The sequence below is a fragment of the Aethalodelphis obliquidens genome, unplaced genomic scaffold (assembly GCF_003676395.1).
Source record: "Aethalodelphis obliquidens isolate GAN/ISIS:26980383/991018 unplaced genomic scaffold, ASM367639v1 scaffold2, whole genome shotgun sequence".
NCBI lineage: Eukaryota > Metazoa > Chordata > Mammalia > Artiodactyla > Delphinidae > Aethalodelphis > Aethalodelphis obliquidens.
This window is the reverse complement of record NW_020837946.1, coordinates 10,981,124-10,996,657: the sequence shown is the minus strand read 5'-3', so window position 1 is coordinate 10,996,657 and position 15,534 is coordinate 10,981,124. Positions and strand designations below refer to the sequence as shown.

The 15,534-nt window shown below is 41.0% G+C and overlaps 1 long non-coding RNA gene and 1 pseudogene across 2 annotated transcripts; both read left to right on the top strand.

Moving 5' to 3' along the window:
• Positions 1-1,608: 1,608 nt before the first annotated feature.
• On the top strand, positions 1,609-13,816 carry LOC113627149 (uncharacterized). Of its 2 annotated transcripts, XR_003435449.1 has the most exons (4): positions 1,609-2,063; positions 4,459-4,604; positions 4,895-5,053; positions 12,660-13,816. It is a non-coding gene; the product is annotated as an uncharacterized LOC113627149 (long non-coding RNA). The 2 variants fall into 2 exon arrangements; XR_003435448.1 differs by lacking the exon at positions 12,660-13,816 and having other exon boundaries at positions 4,895-5,143.
• A 948-nt stretch (positions 13,817-14,764) lies between these two features.
• On the top strand, positions 14,765-14,919 carry LOC113605337 (uncharacterized; annotated as a pseudogene).
• Positions 14,920-15,534: the final 615 nt, after the last annotated feature.

The following is a 15,534-nucleotide window of genomic DNA, read 5'->3' as shown; positions in this document are numbered from 1 at the left end:
CAATGGAAATAGGGTTTTGAGACCAAGTAAGTTCGGAAACATTGGGTTAAATAAAGTTATACAGGTTCCTTTACTGGAATGTTCCTCAGAGCCTTTATTTGTCAACTGGAAACCACTGCGAGGGGGTTGTAGAATGCAGGGTGACTGTGGGTATTTTGGACAGGAATCAATGATCTGGTCCTAATCCTTCATCTTTTCCAGAAGGAATCAGAGACCAGTAGATAAAATGACTGCTGGGCAGGGACTTTCCACAGGATCAAACACCTACAGGACTGCGTGCAGTGACAGTGCCCAGCCCAGTTACATGCAACTCCCTACGGGCCCTTGGGTCTTCATTTCCACTTGTTGGAATATCTTTCCTCCAGGTACCTGCAGGCCATGCCCCATCCCTTGGTACAGACTGTGTTCAAATGCCCCTTATCAGAGACAACTTCTCAGACCACCCTGTTCAATATGGCCCTTCTGATGTCATCCTCTGTTTTCTTGCTTTGCTTTGTCACCACCTGTTATATATTAATATGCTTAATCGTTTTTATCTGTTTATTCCTTCTAAAATAGAAGTGCTGTAATGGAAGGGATTTTTTAAATTGAAGTATAGTTGATTTATAATATGTGTTAATTTCAGGTGTACAGCTAATGACTCAGTTTATATACATATATGTATAATCTTTTTCAGATTCTTTCCCATTATAGGTTATTATAAGATGTTGAATATAGTTCCCTGTGCTTTATAGTAAATCCTTGTTGTTTAACAGAAGGGACTTTATCCATCTTGGTGTCTGCTATATTCCTAAGTAGATGCTTATTAACCTTTTTTGGATAAATTAACTAATGCTATCCAAGTATATAAGATTGATTATTGTATCAGTCAGGGTTCTCCAGAGAAACAGAACCAATAGGAGTTCAATATTATGTGTTAAAATGGTAAAAACTGGAGTGCTTTATGAAATAGTTCTAACAGGATCCAGATAATCTGAACACTCTTTAAATTTATAAGAAAATTTCCACTTGCATTTCTGGGGTTAAAAGTCCAATAATATCTAACACTTTTTAGTTTAATGGTATTTAATTTTTATACCCTCTGGTTATGTTAGAGAATATTCTTACAGGCTTCAGGAAGTTTGAATTTAAATATTTTTAAGATAATGGGTATTTACATTTATGTAAAGGCATTTCTGAGAAGGAAGTCTACACTGGGTTTGACTGGGATTAAAAATAATGTTATAACCAGTGTTATTTCAATGAAAATAAAATAAAAATAGCAGGATGGGGCTTCCCTGGTGGCGCAGTGGTTGAGAGTCTGCCTGCCGATGCAGGGGACATGGGTTCGTGCCCCGGTCCGAGAAGATCCCACATGCCACGGAGCGGCTGGGCCCGTGAGCCATGGCCGCTGAGCCTGTGCGTCTGGAGCCTGTGCTCTGCAATGGGAGAGGCCACAACAGTGAGAGGCCCGCGTACAGAAAAAAAAAAAAAAAAATATATATATATATATATATATATATATATATATATATATATATATATGGCAGGATGAACATAAGGAAAGTATACAGTTGGAAATAATTAAAAGCAGAAGTTAACAAACAGAAAATAAAGAGACGACAAAGGATTAAGAACTCATTGTGACTTAATGGGTGGCCTTAAAAGACAATGTGTTCAAGAAAATCTGCACCAAATTTTTCAATAAGCGTACAGCTTTCTTAAAAGAAAAGATAACTGCCTTGGAGAACACTGGTCATTTAAAAACCTTCCCCTCTCGGAACGTCACAGGAGTGCCTCGAATGGGCAGACTGACCTGCAGCCCTACAGGGAAGTGAACCCAGGCAAATGTCTTTCCAGGCTTCTCCGATGCAGGAGGGAGGGGCCCCCGGAAGGTGGTGGTGGTAGTGATGATGCCGAGTTGCCAACAAACAAGGAAGCACAGGATCTTTCCAAGTTGTTTTTGAGGTGAACTGCCTTACAGGGATAAGGTCTACCTTGCCCGCCATGCTGAGTCTCAGAGGGCTTTATCTTTTCTCCTTGAATCACAAGACCCCTCCCACACTTCTCCTGCTGACCATGAGGTAATAGAGTAATAGAATTGAGGAGTGGAGGTGTGTGTGTGTGTGTGTGTGTGTGTGTGTGGTCTCCGAAATAAAAGAAAGCTTGAAAATAGATGTGGTGTGTCAAAGAACTCACCTGTTAAATACCTGGCTTCTGGTATTAGCTGGAGCAATCCTGTCTACATGAGAGGTGAAATTACCTTTATAAATGCATTTACACTAACTTGCTAGTGACAGTCGATTAGTCCTCTGGTAATTTTGCTTTGAAAGGAGGTTAGAGATAATGTTCACCGTGAAAAATGATACTCACCTGAAAAAAGAATGAGGGTGGTTCCAGCTCTCAGCAGAAGAGCTTTGGGAGGGATGGACCTTCCAGGTCACCCTGTATTGTTCACCACCCACTCTACCCTTTTACAAGCTGGGTCCACATGAAGATGCCTTATTTGGGGACCTATCAGATGAACTGACCTCTTCTTTGAGGTAAAATAAATACTGATCCAATTTATATCAACAAAGCTCTTACTTAGAGTAGGTGGCAATGACAGTCAGAAACAGGATTATGTCACTAGAGAACAATGACAATGAAAAAAACTTGCCAATGATTAAGTGGAGGTGACTGCTTTCCACCTACCTCTACTTCACAGAAAGTAGGGAGTTGCTCTTCTATGCAGGATGCTTCTGGGGTTTTCCAGGTCTTTCTTGTGTAAGTAACTGATGAGTCATTGATGAGCCTTACTGGGATCATCTCTTTTCTGTGCTTCTGGAAGCCCAGTCTCTTCTTTTGTCCATTATATTTCTATCTATTCTGATCATGAGTTGTTTGCCCAAGTCCAAGGTTGAATTTTGAGCTGAACTTCTTGTCTTTTATTCTCCATGTCTCTCATGGACCTACGACTATTTCTGCTGTCCTGGAGATGCTGAAATTCTGTCTTTTCTCATCTTTTTGTCGATTCTAGCATTCTTGCCCTCTGAATTTGGCTTGAGAAAATCAGAAAGAAACCTAATAGAAAAAACATAATCTCCCACTTTGATGGGGATGGGAGAGGACCAGAGCCTCCTTGAAGAGAGGAGAGGTTGAATAGGAAAAGGTGCCAGGATCAGGCAGAAATAGAGGAAGATGATCTTGAGGAAGAAGGGAGATGGAAGTTATTTTGCCCAATTGATAAGGAGACCAATAATGTTGCCAGGGTTATTCAGGTTCTTGAGTTCAAATACCAGCTTCACCCTTTTCTAGCTGTGCTTTTGGGCTTTTAACATGTGGTAACTGATGTTCTCCTTGCTACTCATTGCTGCTCCAGTTATTCCCAACCTCCTTAAGAAAATATCAACAAGCTCATTTTCTGGTAACTCATTTAACTTGACCACTTTCTCCTAGTTGCTGGTATCTGTGGACCTCCTGACCACTTTTCCTTAGTCATCAACCTCTTTGGCATCAACTCTTCATCCCAAGTCCTGCTATTATCTTGCAGTTCTTCAACAGCCACATGAAAATGTATCTTGACTTTCCAGTTCCCTGAACTTCTTATTTGCAAAGACCTCTTTCTTCATTCTACTTTAGCTGTCCATTCTCATGGCCACACCCTATTCCCCGTGAATTAGAGAATTCGGTCATCTGGCTCTGACTACACTCATCTCTTCTGGCTTATTACTCGATCAACTAGTTCCATTGCACCATTCTTCATCAAGATACCTCTATTCTCCTTCCAATCTCCCAGGCTTCTCCTTTCTTTCTTTTCCTTATTATTTCTATAATAATCACACCAATGCCCTAAATTCCCTTGCCTGTAAATGTTTTGATCACACCTGTGTGGAAAACCCCCAATTCTGGGGTTTTTACAGAGCCCATTTCTTGGTGGTTTTACATTCGTTATTGTGTCTATTGGATTAATAGCTGAGTTCTCCCTTAGGCTGTAAGCTCCATGACATCAGGGATTAAGTGTGTTATTTTATTTGCAAGTTTATTCGCAGTGCCTAGGAAATGGTCTGGTAGAGTATGGGCTTAATAAATATTTTTTAAATGAATGGAAAATCTACTGAGCCCCAATTGCCTCATTTTTTAAAGTAGGGATCGTAATATAGGCTTCAGAGTAAGGCTGGTGAAGATTAACTGAGATCTGTGCATGTAAGGAACCCAACACAGTATCTGGCATAAATTTACTGCTCAATATAGTTTTCGTTCAATCTTTTTCCTTCTTCCCCCTTTTTCTTCCTCCCATTTTATAACTAGCAACTGTTTACCTGCCTGCATGAGTGTGTGGGTGTTCTGTGGTCCAGACCCTGGTCTTGGCGGATGAAAACAATGAGTAGTGGCCTAGGGAGGGGTGGAGGGCTCATTGTTGACCTCTGGGGAGGTTCAGAGGCTCCCTTAGCCTATATTTCTCCGGACCCTTGACCACGTCCACTGTGCCTAGAGCAGGTGTTTCTGCCAGAGGGAAGTGACAGGAAGACAATTTGCTCAGACCAGCCAACAGACCTTTGATCTTGGGAGGATGGGCAGAGAGGCCAGAGTCCAGGACTGCAGAGAAGAGCTGAGGTTTTCAGCAGTCATCAGAGGATTCCTTGGTAAGAAGCAATTTTATTGGCTTTGACCTTCAACCCCAGCTCTGAGTTCTGCTGGGAGGCTTCTGAGCCTGAATCCTGCCTCTCAAACACTCAGATGTAGGCACTCCTCCAATTCTACCTTTATTCCAATGTTTGGGTGACTGTCCCAGTTGATTCATTTATGTGCCGGCCTTATCCTTTGATTCTCTCACACACAGGCCATTTACCAGGACTGTAATGAATAGCTTTTAGCATTGTATTCACTTGGGGAACTTGGTAAAAATATAAAGGTCCTGGTCTTATCTCTATAGCTTCTGATTGAATAGATAAAGTTTGAAGTCCAAGAATCTGCACTGTTTACAAAGCAGTAGTTTTACTGATGGAGTGGTCACAGTTTGTAGCAGCAGACCAAGGGACACTGCATTTCATCCTCTCCATTGGCCCAGGTCTCCCAAAGACAACCCCCTGAGGTATGTACGAGGATGGCCATTCACAAAGGTAGGAGGTGAGTTTATTACAACATTGTACTTTGCATTTTCCCCATATCTCATGGAGATCCTGGAGTGCCCTTCCAAGAGGAGGCACTAGAATCTCCTATGTGCAAGTTTCAGCTTCTACTCTGTGATTCTTCTGTTTCTGATGTGCTCCACCCCTAAGCTGAGGACCACTCTGGCGCCCCTGCCCAGATCGCTTTCCCAGAAAGGGATCACCTGAGTGTCAGGTCTGCATGCTGTCCTGGTTTAGTGCTGCACACAGTGGTATGGCAGGGCTACACTGGCTAAAGGAGACATGCACATAAATATCTGACACTCTTCAGCCCACAAAAGACTTCTACCACCTACACACCTCCTGGAAGTCCCTCTTTAATTTTAATAACCGCCTATAAATATGGCTTCTAGCAACCTAATTCAGTCTGCTTGTCCCTGTCCGTCCACATTTCTTGAGATTCTGAGCGTTCAGCTTGTCTTCCAAGTACGCAATTGTCCATCAAAACCAAATCAATTCTGGGAATTCCCTGGCGGTCCAGTGGTTAGGACTTGGTGCTTTTGCTGCTGTAGGCCCGGGTTCAATCCCTAGTTGAGGAACTAAGATCCTGCAAGCCGTGAGGTGTGGCAAAAAAAACAAAACCCCAAACCCAAAAAAAACCCCAAATCAATTCTTCCTAACGAATACTATCAACAAGCTCATAAAAGTAACACTGCTGGTAATTGCCGTTTTTTATTTTTTTACTTAATTCCTACTTGGACAGCTATTTATACCACTTGCTTTCCATGCCTTGTCTCTAATCCTTTGAAAAATTTGCAAAGTAGCTATTATCTCCATTCGGTGGATGAGAAAACAGAAATTCAGAGACAGATAATGTGGCTTGCCCAGGGTCATAGAATTTTAGAATCCAGTTCTGTAAGTATGTAAAGCCTGAACTCTTTTTTTTTTCCTACTGGGTTAGGACATGATGATCTCAGTTTCTTTCTCTTATTCCTTTCAGGCTGATACACAGCTTGTTTACTTCCTCTGTCCTTGCTGTCTACTCCTAGAGATTGAACCTGGGATGAGTTCCCAATTTAAGATTGTCATCTAAAATGATGAGTATCATAAATGTTCATGTATCACCCCAACTGATAAGAAGTGGAGCATGTGTTCTTGAGATTATTTCAGTAGACATTTATAGAAGATCTTTGACTAGTTTAAGCACCCCATCCCCCAAAGCTGTTCTTTATACCAAAGTGATACTTGACTATACTGCTGGTGACATCTACCAGTTGTCAGGCTTTTAGTGATAAGACACTTAATTACCATCTGGAAAGGTTCCTAAAGTTCAGATGAAAGGGAAGGAGCATTTACACTGAGAGCCGCCTGTGTCTGTGAGGCCTGGGGATGCAGGCCTCTTCCCTTCCCCCAGGACCCCTGTTCCAGTCTGCTGCTGGTGCTACTAACAGAGTTTTGGAGGTTGCTTCGAAAATGTTTTGCCTTTATTATTGCACCTAATGGTATATAATTTTGAGTATATGTTGCAGACCCTCTCCAACCTATGGCAAATTACAAGATCAATGACATTTAAATCATTATTTGACTCATGTAAAGACCTTCTCCCTAACAAACCCAATGAGGAGTAGAAATAAGAATTCATACAAATTGCTATTTTGCTATTGCCCTCTCTGCTCTGATGTAACAGTTTTTCTTCCCTCTGGAATGAATAATTTTTCCGTACTATATTTTACCATATTAAGATCAAGCAAGAGTGGTTTGATATTTGGTGAAACCAATGTCTGAAGCAAAAACTAGAAAGATGTCTTTCATCAGCTGCCTCTTCCAGCAGATTAAGTCAAGCTTGTCTGGGCTTACCTTTGTGGTCTTGGAAAAGAAGGCTTTCCACAAAGGGAGAGTGTTAGCCAAAAAAAACCCCAAAAAGCAGAATTAACAAGGTGAATGTGGAGTTCTGTACTCTGCTCCATTGGAACACAAAGGCCAGCCGCAGTCAGTCACAATCTCAAAGTTCCCATCTATAGGGCAGATGGGATAACACTTGCCACAAATCTTTATTGAGCAATACGTCAGAGTTCCATTACCACAGGTTAATGAAATGTCTGCAGTTGCGTTGGAGAGAATTGATTTTTCCTTGTATTAAAAATAAATTACTACTATTGTATCAACAACTTCTTGAAGAAGTTAAGGTTTTGGATTTTCTCAGCACCTAATTTTGTTAGTGACCAGAAGAACAGTCCCATTCTTACTATTTCACTAGCTTCATATGTTAATCTTATGCCATAGGGCTTTTCTAAAGTCACAGTTCTCTTCCTGGAACGTTTAATTGGGTTGAACTTTTAGAAGTCCGCACACTTGTCCTTTTTCTCTATGACATTTTATTAATTCCTATCTCCAAAGTTGGTTGTGTTTTTTCCTCTACCATTTTCTTTGACAAAGTCTTCCTTCCAGGATCGCAAAAGCATTTTGGTCTTTTAGGATTAAAATTTAGACATCTACCTCTTTTTACTGCAATTATTAGTGTGCTGCCTCATTTTTCCTGTTATAACACTTACAACCTGTTCTTTTTGCGGGCCTCCCCCTGCTGTGGGCTCTCCCGTTGCGGAGCAACAGGCTCGGGACCCGCAGGCTCAGCGGCCATGACTCACGGGCCTAGCCGCTCTGCTAGAGCCCCCTACATCGGCAGGCGGACTCCCAACCACTGCGCCACCAGGGAAGCCCACAACCTGTTTCTGAATCACCTCCTTTAAGACATTTGCATTGGCTCCAGGCCAGCATTCCTCTGTCTGAACATGGGTATAGCTCACAGGGCTAGATGTTTGCCTGTCAGCACTATGGATTTTACATAATGGCCCTGAAGCCCACAGACATTCTTAGCTTTGGTCAGCTGTCTTTATACAGCCATGCCTCGGTATCTGTAGGGAATTGATTCCAGGACCCCCTTGGATACCAAAATCCACAGATACTCAAATCCCTATATAAAATGGCATAACTTTTGCATAGAACCTACAAACATCCTCCTGTATGCTTTAAATCATCTCTAGAGTACTTATATATCTAATACAATGTAAATGCTATATAAATAGTGACCAAGGAGTGGCAAATTCAGGTTTTGCTTTTTGGAACTTTTTGGAATTTTCTTTTTTGGCCTCACCACATGGCATGTGGGATCTTTTTTTTTTTTCTTTTTGGAATTTTTTTCGAATATTTTCGCTCTGAGGTTGGTTGAATCTGCAGATGTGAAACCCTCAGATATGAAGGATCGACTGTAATCATTTTGAAAGATCTGAAGGAGAAATGACATTCATGAAGAAAACAAAAAGGAACAACAGTGTTGCCAAGATTCCAATTTGTGCAAAGTAGAAGGGAGCAGGATGTGGGATGTACATTCTGCCAAATACACTTAAGAATTTGCTTTGGGGAATTTTAGCCTCCCCTTGCTCTTCAAGATTCATCCCTTATCTTTCTGGGTCATCCTGGGAGAGAGACTCAAACGCAGTACCTGTGGAGTGGACACAGCCAAATGCCCCAATATTTTTTCACTCCTCCCCTCCTTTTTAATTCCAAAGGTCTAGAGGAGCTAAGCTGGGGATAAGAAATTTGTAAATGATTGATTTTCATTGCCCCAAATGCCCACCTTATTTTGGCAACAATGTTTTACAGCTTCTTCATAACCCACTATTTCCTTATACTGTCCCCAGAATAAACTCTGACAATAAAGTTATAGATTGGGGGCTGGGGGTAGGGACTACAAAAATTGAATACCTAAAAATGGAAATTTAAGGATTTAGTTGAATTTCATATACATTCAAATAAAATAAATAATTTCTAATTTACTCCTAGTGTTAAAGCAAGGAGAATCCCCCACCATGTGGATGAGGCCATCGTATGATGCCCTAATCTGGGCCCAGATCTAATCTGGTCCAGTCGAAGCAGAAGAGAATGCTAAGGGAAGAGAAGAGACCTGTTTGATTTCTATTTCTCTGCTGAAAATAGGAAAATGGAAGGTGGTTCTGATTAAGGCAGGACCTAGAACAATGACTGATTCATATCAAGCACTCCATTTAGTACTAGTACATAAAAGGTCTTACTTTCGATGGGTTCTTCTCCAGAGCAATTCAGTATTTTCAACCTCAAGCAGACCGTCTCCTTTCAAGACCTCTAATTTTCCCATTAGTGCAGTGACAATAGTTTCCAAAACCCAAACTACTGCTCTGCTACGTAATTACTCAGCACAGTGAGATATCTGAAACTTTGACTGTCCTAGAAAAATGCTAACAATGTGGTCTCTGAGTCAAAACTTGGGTAGCTCGAGAAAACGTGTATGCCTGAACATCTCACATTTAGAGAAATAATCATTAACAGCAATATTAGCCAAGACTTACCCAGGGCTTACTGTGTCCTGGGCCCTCTTGGGTACATGACATGTATGTCTTAACCCATTTAATCCTCACAGCAATCTTATGATGTAAGATCATTCTTGTCCCCATTTTGTAGGTGAGAAAACTGAGTTACAAAAATGTTAAGTATCTTTCCCCGAGTCATTCAGTGCACAGGGATGGGAAGCTGGTCAGGTTGACTGCACAAATAAAACAAATCCCCCTGAAGCCCCATCAGAATACCGTATCAAATCACCCGATCCCCTCTTCTGTCGTCAAGGAAGACAGGAGGTTGGCAAATGAATGGAGTTACTTTTTCTCAATTCTGCCTGTTTTGATTCCTTTCTGGATGAGTTCTTATTTCTGCTTCCCCTGCTCCCAGTATCTGTGATCGCCCAGCTTCTGAGACCCCCATAGCCACCCCCCCTTCACTGCTAAACTGTAAGGGCATAGTCTGGGCACTGATGCACACACCCGGCTGAAGTCAACTTCTTTTGTAAAGTCACACAAAAACTTGATTCTTGGGTCCAGTTCTTTCTGGAAATACGGGTAGCTGGGGAAAAAAGCATAAACCAAGATTTCCCCCAGACTGATATGATCAAAGAAACCTAATTCAGAATTTCTTTAGAATTTTGTGTTCAGTGGCCTAAAGTCTCCTAGAACCTCAGATTTAGAAAAGATTTCCAGGGTAGCTTCCCACCCAGAGTCACTGCCACCAGAATACTCCCCCCACCTCCCCGTCTCCCCGTGATGTTTTTCCAGCCTCTGCAAAGCAAAGGGACATGGAATGGTGGGGTTAGAATGTTGTTGCTTTTATCTGGCTTTTTTACTTTTCAGTTGAATATGAGGTATTTTGACATATAGGGAAGAATTTGTGCATCGTGGAGAACTAGACATTATCTAGACTCTAGCGCAGGGGTCCCCAACCCCTGGGCCGCAGACTGGTACCGGTCCATGGCCTGTTAGGAACCAGGCTGCACAGCAGGAGGTGAGCGGCAGACGAGCGAGAGAGGGCAGCTTCATCTGCCGCTCCCCATCGCTCCCCGTCGCTCACGTTACTGCCCGAACCATCCCCCCACCTCCATGCTCCGTGGAAAAATTGTCTTCCACAAAACCGGTCCCTGGTGCCAGAAAGGTTGGGGACCGCTGCTCTAGAGCACATGCCTTCCAGTTACCTGATTCTAGCCTTTCACTGCCACGTGGGCTATTTCACAGAGCTGTATATTGTAGATAACTAAAAGCAACAGGAAATAATTCTCATCTGTGAACGTGCAAATGAATTCTGTCCAGTAGAGGGACCATCCTTCTTCCTTGTGGTAAAAACACTTGAAAGGGAGTTTCTTTTGGATACAATTCTTGGTTGACTTTTATCTTCTACTGTCTCCTGACTTTCATTGTGTTGAGATATCTGCCTTTGATTTAGTAATCATTTCTTTGTAGGTAATTTTCCCTTTTTTCTTTTTTTAACTGGCTATGTTTAGATTTTATTTTTGTGTGTTCTTCAGTTTCACTATGTGAAAGTGTGGATTTCTTTGATTTTCTCCAACTTGGTATTTGTTGAGATACTTGAATTTGAGGATTGGTATCTTACATCACTTTGGAAAATGACCAGCCACTACCTTTGAATATTAAGTCTTCTCCAACTTCAGTTAGATATTTATTAAACTAATGTTTCTCAACAAAAGTACTATTGTAAATTTGGATAGGAGATTCTTTATTGTGTGAGACTGTTCCTTGCATTATAGGACATTTTACATTCTTGGTTCCCAGACACTAAATGTTATTATTGTGATGAAAGTGCCTCAGACATACCCAAATACCCCTAAAACTAAGTATCTCTGCTTGGGGACCACTGTGATAAATCTTCACTCTTTCATCTAAGTCTTTTCACCTTCATAGTTTTAATCTTTATGCCTCTCTGTACTGAATTGTAATTTATTAAGCTGTGTTTTCTGTCTCTGGTTGTCTCTTCAGCTGTGTCTAATGATCTGTTTAACCTTTCTGTTTGGTTTTAAAAGTCAGTTATTTTTCATTTCTAGACATTCTAGAAATTTGCTTCTTTTGTAAATGTATTTAGTAATCGTTGATAACCTTGTGTTCCTTTGTCATATTTATATTGGCTTCTTTTATTTCTTTATACATATATTAACCTTTTTATATTTCTATATGTCATTGAACCCAAGATATCATTGATTATAAGAAATACCACTCATTCATTTATCACTAAGAAAGATAAAAGACTCTGTGTGACAGACAAGTAACCTTACAGTACCTCTCTGTAAATAAATATATTTTCTTCTTCATTCAATATCTTGAGGGCATGGACAGACTCTTACCCATTTTTGGAAACTGATCAAACATCTAGCACTTTTTCTTCAGATTCCCCTGTAATCTGAATTAAGGCTTACATTTTTTTAAGGCTTACATTTTAAGACTGTAGTGGGAGAAACCAGAGAGATTATGACTCTCATAGAATTCAAAATTCAAAGGGAAACTTGGTTCAGATACAAAATAAGATTTCAATTGCACAAGTTATTTTTATAATTTCTTTAATTCTATTTTGTCCATCCATGATCATCTTTGTGTTTGCAAGTCAACGCATCAGATATGGATGACAGGATGAATGACATTGCCATATTATTGTCAGAAGGATATGTACTTTCAATTGTGTGTCTAGAGGTGGTACTTTCAATTGTGTGTCTAGAGGTGGTAATGATTTGCTCTGAGTAATACACATTTCCTCGCCTAAGTCAACCTACCAACCCATGGTGTACATTTATAGGACGATAGGGAGATTTAGATATAGTCTGTGGTTATGATGATGGAATAAAGATAAGTGGCCTACATATGACTAAAACCTGTTCTCTGGCCTCAGTCAAGACCCAGTGGTCCTTCCTTGATGACACAGCCCCAAGTGGGCTCTCTCTGGTGCTGCTGAAAGCCTGGAAGATGGGCTGTATCTCCCATTTGATCATAATCCTGGATGTTTGCCCTCAAGTCCTTACTTCCAGGATCATTTTACTCCTGCCCAACCTCAGAACCCCTGGCAACCTCAGCAGCTGGCACAACCAGCTCTCCTCCTCGTACTTCCTCAGTGCCAGGGGACACTTAGCATTACTCTCTCAAGGTGAACAGGGTACTCCAGGGAGAAGGTAAGATACACGTCCACTCATTCTTTCTACCGCCATTTTTCTTTCTTTTCTTCTCCCTGCAGCGTCCCTGTGGTCTGCTGCCACCATCGCCACACCTGTAGCTGCAACTCGTATGGCTGCGGGTTTGGGAAGGGCTGTTGCCAGCAGAAGAGCTGCTGCTGGAAGCAATGCTGCTTCTAAGTGGCCTGGCCCGGCCCTGCTTCTGGGGTAAGAGATGCTGGAAGCTGTTCTCTGCAGTTAAGGAGACTTCCCTTCCTCTTCCCCCTTGCTGTCACCTGGATCTCCTGGGACTTACTCTTTTGGACAATATCTCTGGTTTTTGAACTCTGTGCTCCTCTCTTTCAAAATGATGGTCTTAAACCTTTTTATCTGAAAAACATTCCAAACAAACAAGAAATGGTTTGAAAAAAATTCCAAACAAACAAGAAATGGCCATTACAGAGCTGTAAACCCAGCCAAAGGGATCACAGTTCTGAGTGTTCTATCTGATGGGTGTTTTGCAGCCTTCCAACTTGGTACTTCTACCTCTCTGTGTGCACACTATGTCTATTACTCTTACCTGCTCTAGTCCTATTACTATTGTTTCCAGTCATCACATAGCTCCTGCCTAAATTTCCTAATAAAACATGAAAACCGACCCTCAGGAATTCTGCTTTTATTCTGCTATGGCAACAACAGCTTTCCATCTTCTTGAAAAATTTGAATGACCCACATGCAGAGACAGCAATGCACGCACAGGGCTTCTGGTGTCCAGGCCTCCCAGCCACACGCCGTTTTCCCATCTCATGAGATGGATGATTCCGTAAGATAATTCAACTCCTGCTACCTTGTGTACCTCTTCCCTAAAGGCCCTGTGACCCTGCTTATCTGTCAAAAGTGCATCACATTCCTCCAGTGACAACTTTCTCAACCAGATCTACAGATTTCACCTATGTCAAGGCCTAAATATAGGCAAAGGGCAAGTCCAAACAAGCTAGAACTATCACCTTATTTATTTCTTCTCAGAAATGGCTATTGTCTTGCCATTTCTATCTCCTTATTTCTGTTATTTGTCTATGAGTTCTGTTTCTGTTGTTGTTTCTGAGTCATTCTATGTACAAAACAAAACATTTAAAATATTTCTCCATAAGGTGTTCTTACCAGTCACAAAACCCTACACCTTACAAAGCAAACCTGTGTTTTAATTCAAAGGAGTAATAATCTTTCTCTTTAATGAGATACCAAATAAAAATTTTTATTTACAAAATATTTGATGTTTTTCTTCTGTGTTTGTTCCTTTTAATTATAAATGCACATTTATTTTTCCATACATATTGCCAAAAATGTAAAAACATCAGAATGGTTACATATAAAAAACTAAAAAATTCTAGCTCCTTATTCTCCAATGTTAATTTATTTCCCAAGACTTTAAACGTGTTTTTGAAAATTAATATTTTAATTTGGGGGTGGGTAATTTATATGGTGTGAACATCAAAAACCATGATGAGATGACATCTCCCTCCATTTCCCATTACCCCACAGCAGGGAATTATTATTATTAGGTGTTTGGTTTTTTCTTTTGGTACTTCCAGAAAACTTGTATATGTATATAAGCCAATATAGATATTTTCTCCTTACTTTTACACAAATGATGAGCTATTGCATTCATTATTATTTTGGCATTTGACTTTTCTCCACTTAATAATAATAATAAATTTTTATTATTTACTTAATAATAATAATATATTTTAGAGCCCTTTATCACTATGAAAAGATATTCCTCATTTTTTTATCTAGTTAATATTATTACAAGTGAATATACTGGTGTCCCATAATACATCTTCCCTGTCCCCATTTAATGAAATTTGAATAGTTTCCAATCCTTTGTGTTTAGAAACTTTACTGTAATGAAAAACCTTTTAAGTTCTCAGGCATGCAAGTATATCAGAAGTATATATTTCTATCAGAGAAATCTGTAGGTGGAAAGACATACACATTTCTAATCTTAAGAATGCTGAATTTTCCCTTGTAGCAATGAAATTAATGTACACTCCCACCAAGAATCTTCGAGACTGACTGTTGACTCATTCCGAGAGAACAAATTCTGTCATCACACATTTAGATTATTTTCTACTCTGACAGGTGAAAAACAGTGTTTCGTTGTTTTTTTTTTTATATATACATTACAATCGCTTCTCGGCCTTTTGGCTAAGATCAAGTGTATATATGCATTACAGTTGGGTTTTTTTTTTTTTTTTTTTGGCCATACACGGGCCTCTCACTTTTGTGGCCTCTCCCGTTGCGGAGCACAGGCTCCGGACGCGCAGGCTCAGCGGCCATGACTCACGGGCCCAGCCGCTCCGCGGCACGTGGGATCCTCCCGGACCGGGGGACGAACCCGTGTCCCCTGCATCAGCAGGCAGACTCTCAACCACTGTGCCACCAGGGAAGCCCTACAGTTTTTTTTTTAAAATAGATCTTTATTGGAGTATAATTGCTTCACAATACCATGTTGGTTCCTTTTGCACAACAAAGCAAATCAGCCATATGCATACACATGACCTCATATCCCCTCTCTCTTGAGCCTCACTCCCATCCTCCTCATCCCACCCCTCTAGGTCATCGCAAAGCACTGAGCTGATCTCCCTGTGCTACGCTGCTGCTTCCCACCAGCCAACTATTTTACATTCCGTAGTGTATATATGTCAATGCTACTCTCATGTCGCCCCAGCTTCGCCCACCCACCCCATGTCATCAAGTCCATTCTCTATGTTTCCCACTTTATTCCTGCCCTGCAACTAGGTTCATTAGTACCATTCTTTTTTTTTTTTTTTTTAAATTCGTCAGAGGAATGGTGTCATGAGGGAATGGCGTCAGAGGAATGGTGTCATGCCCAGCCACTTCAGCAGAGGCTCCAAGAGCGTGGCCCGGCGGGTCCTCCAGGCCCTGGAGGGGCTG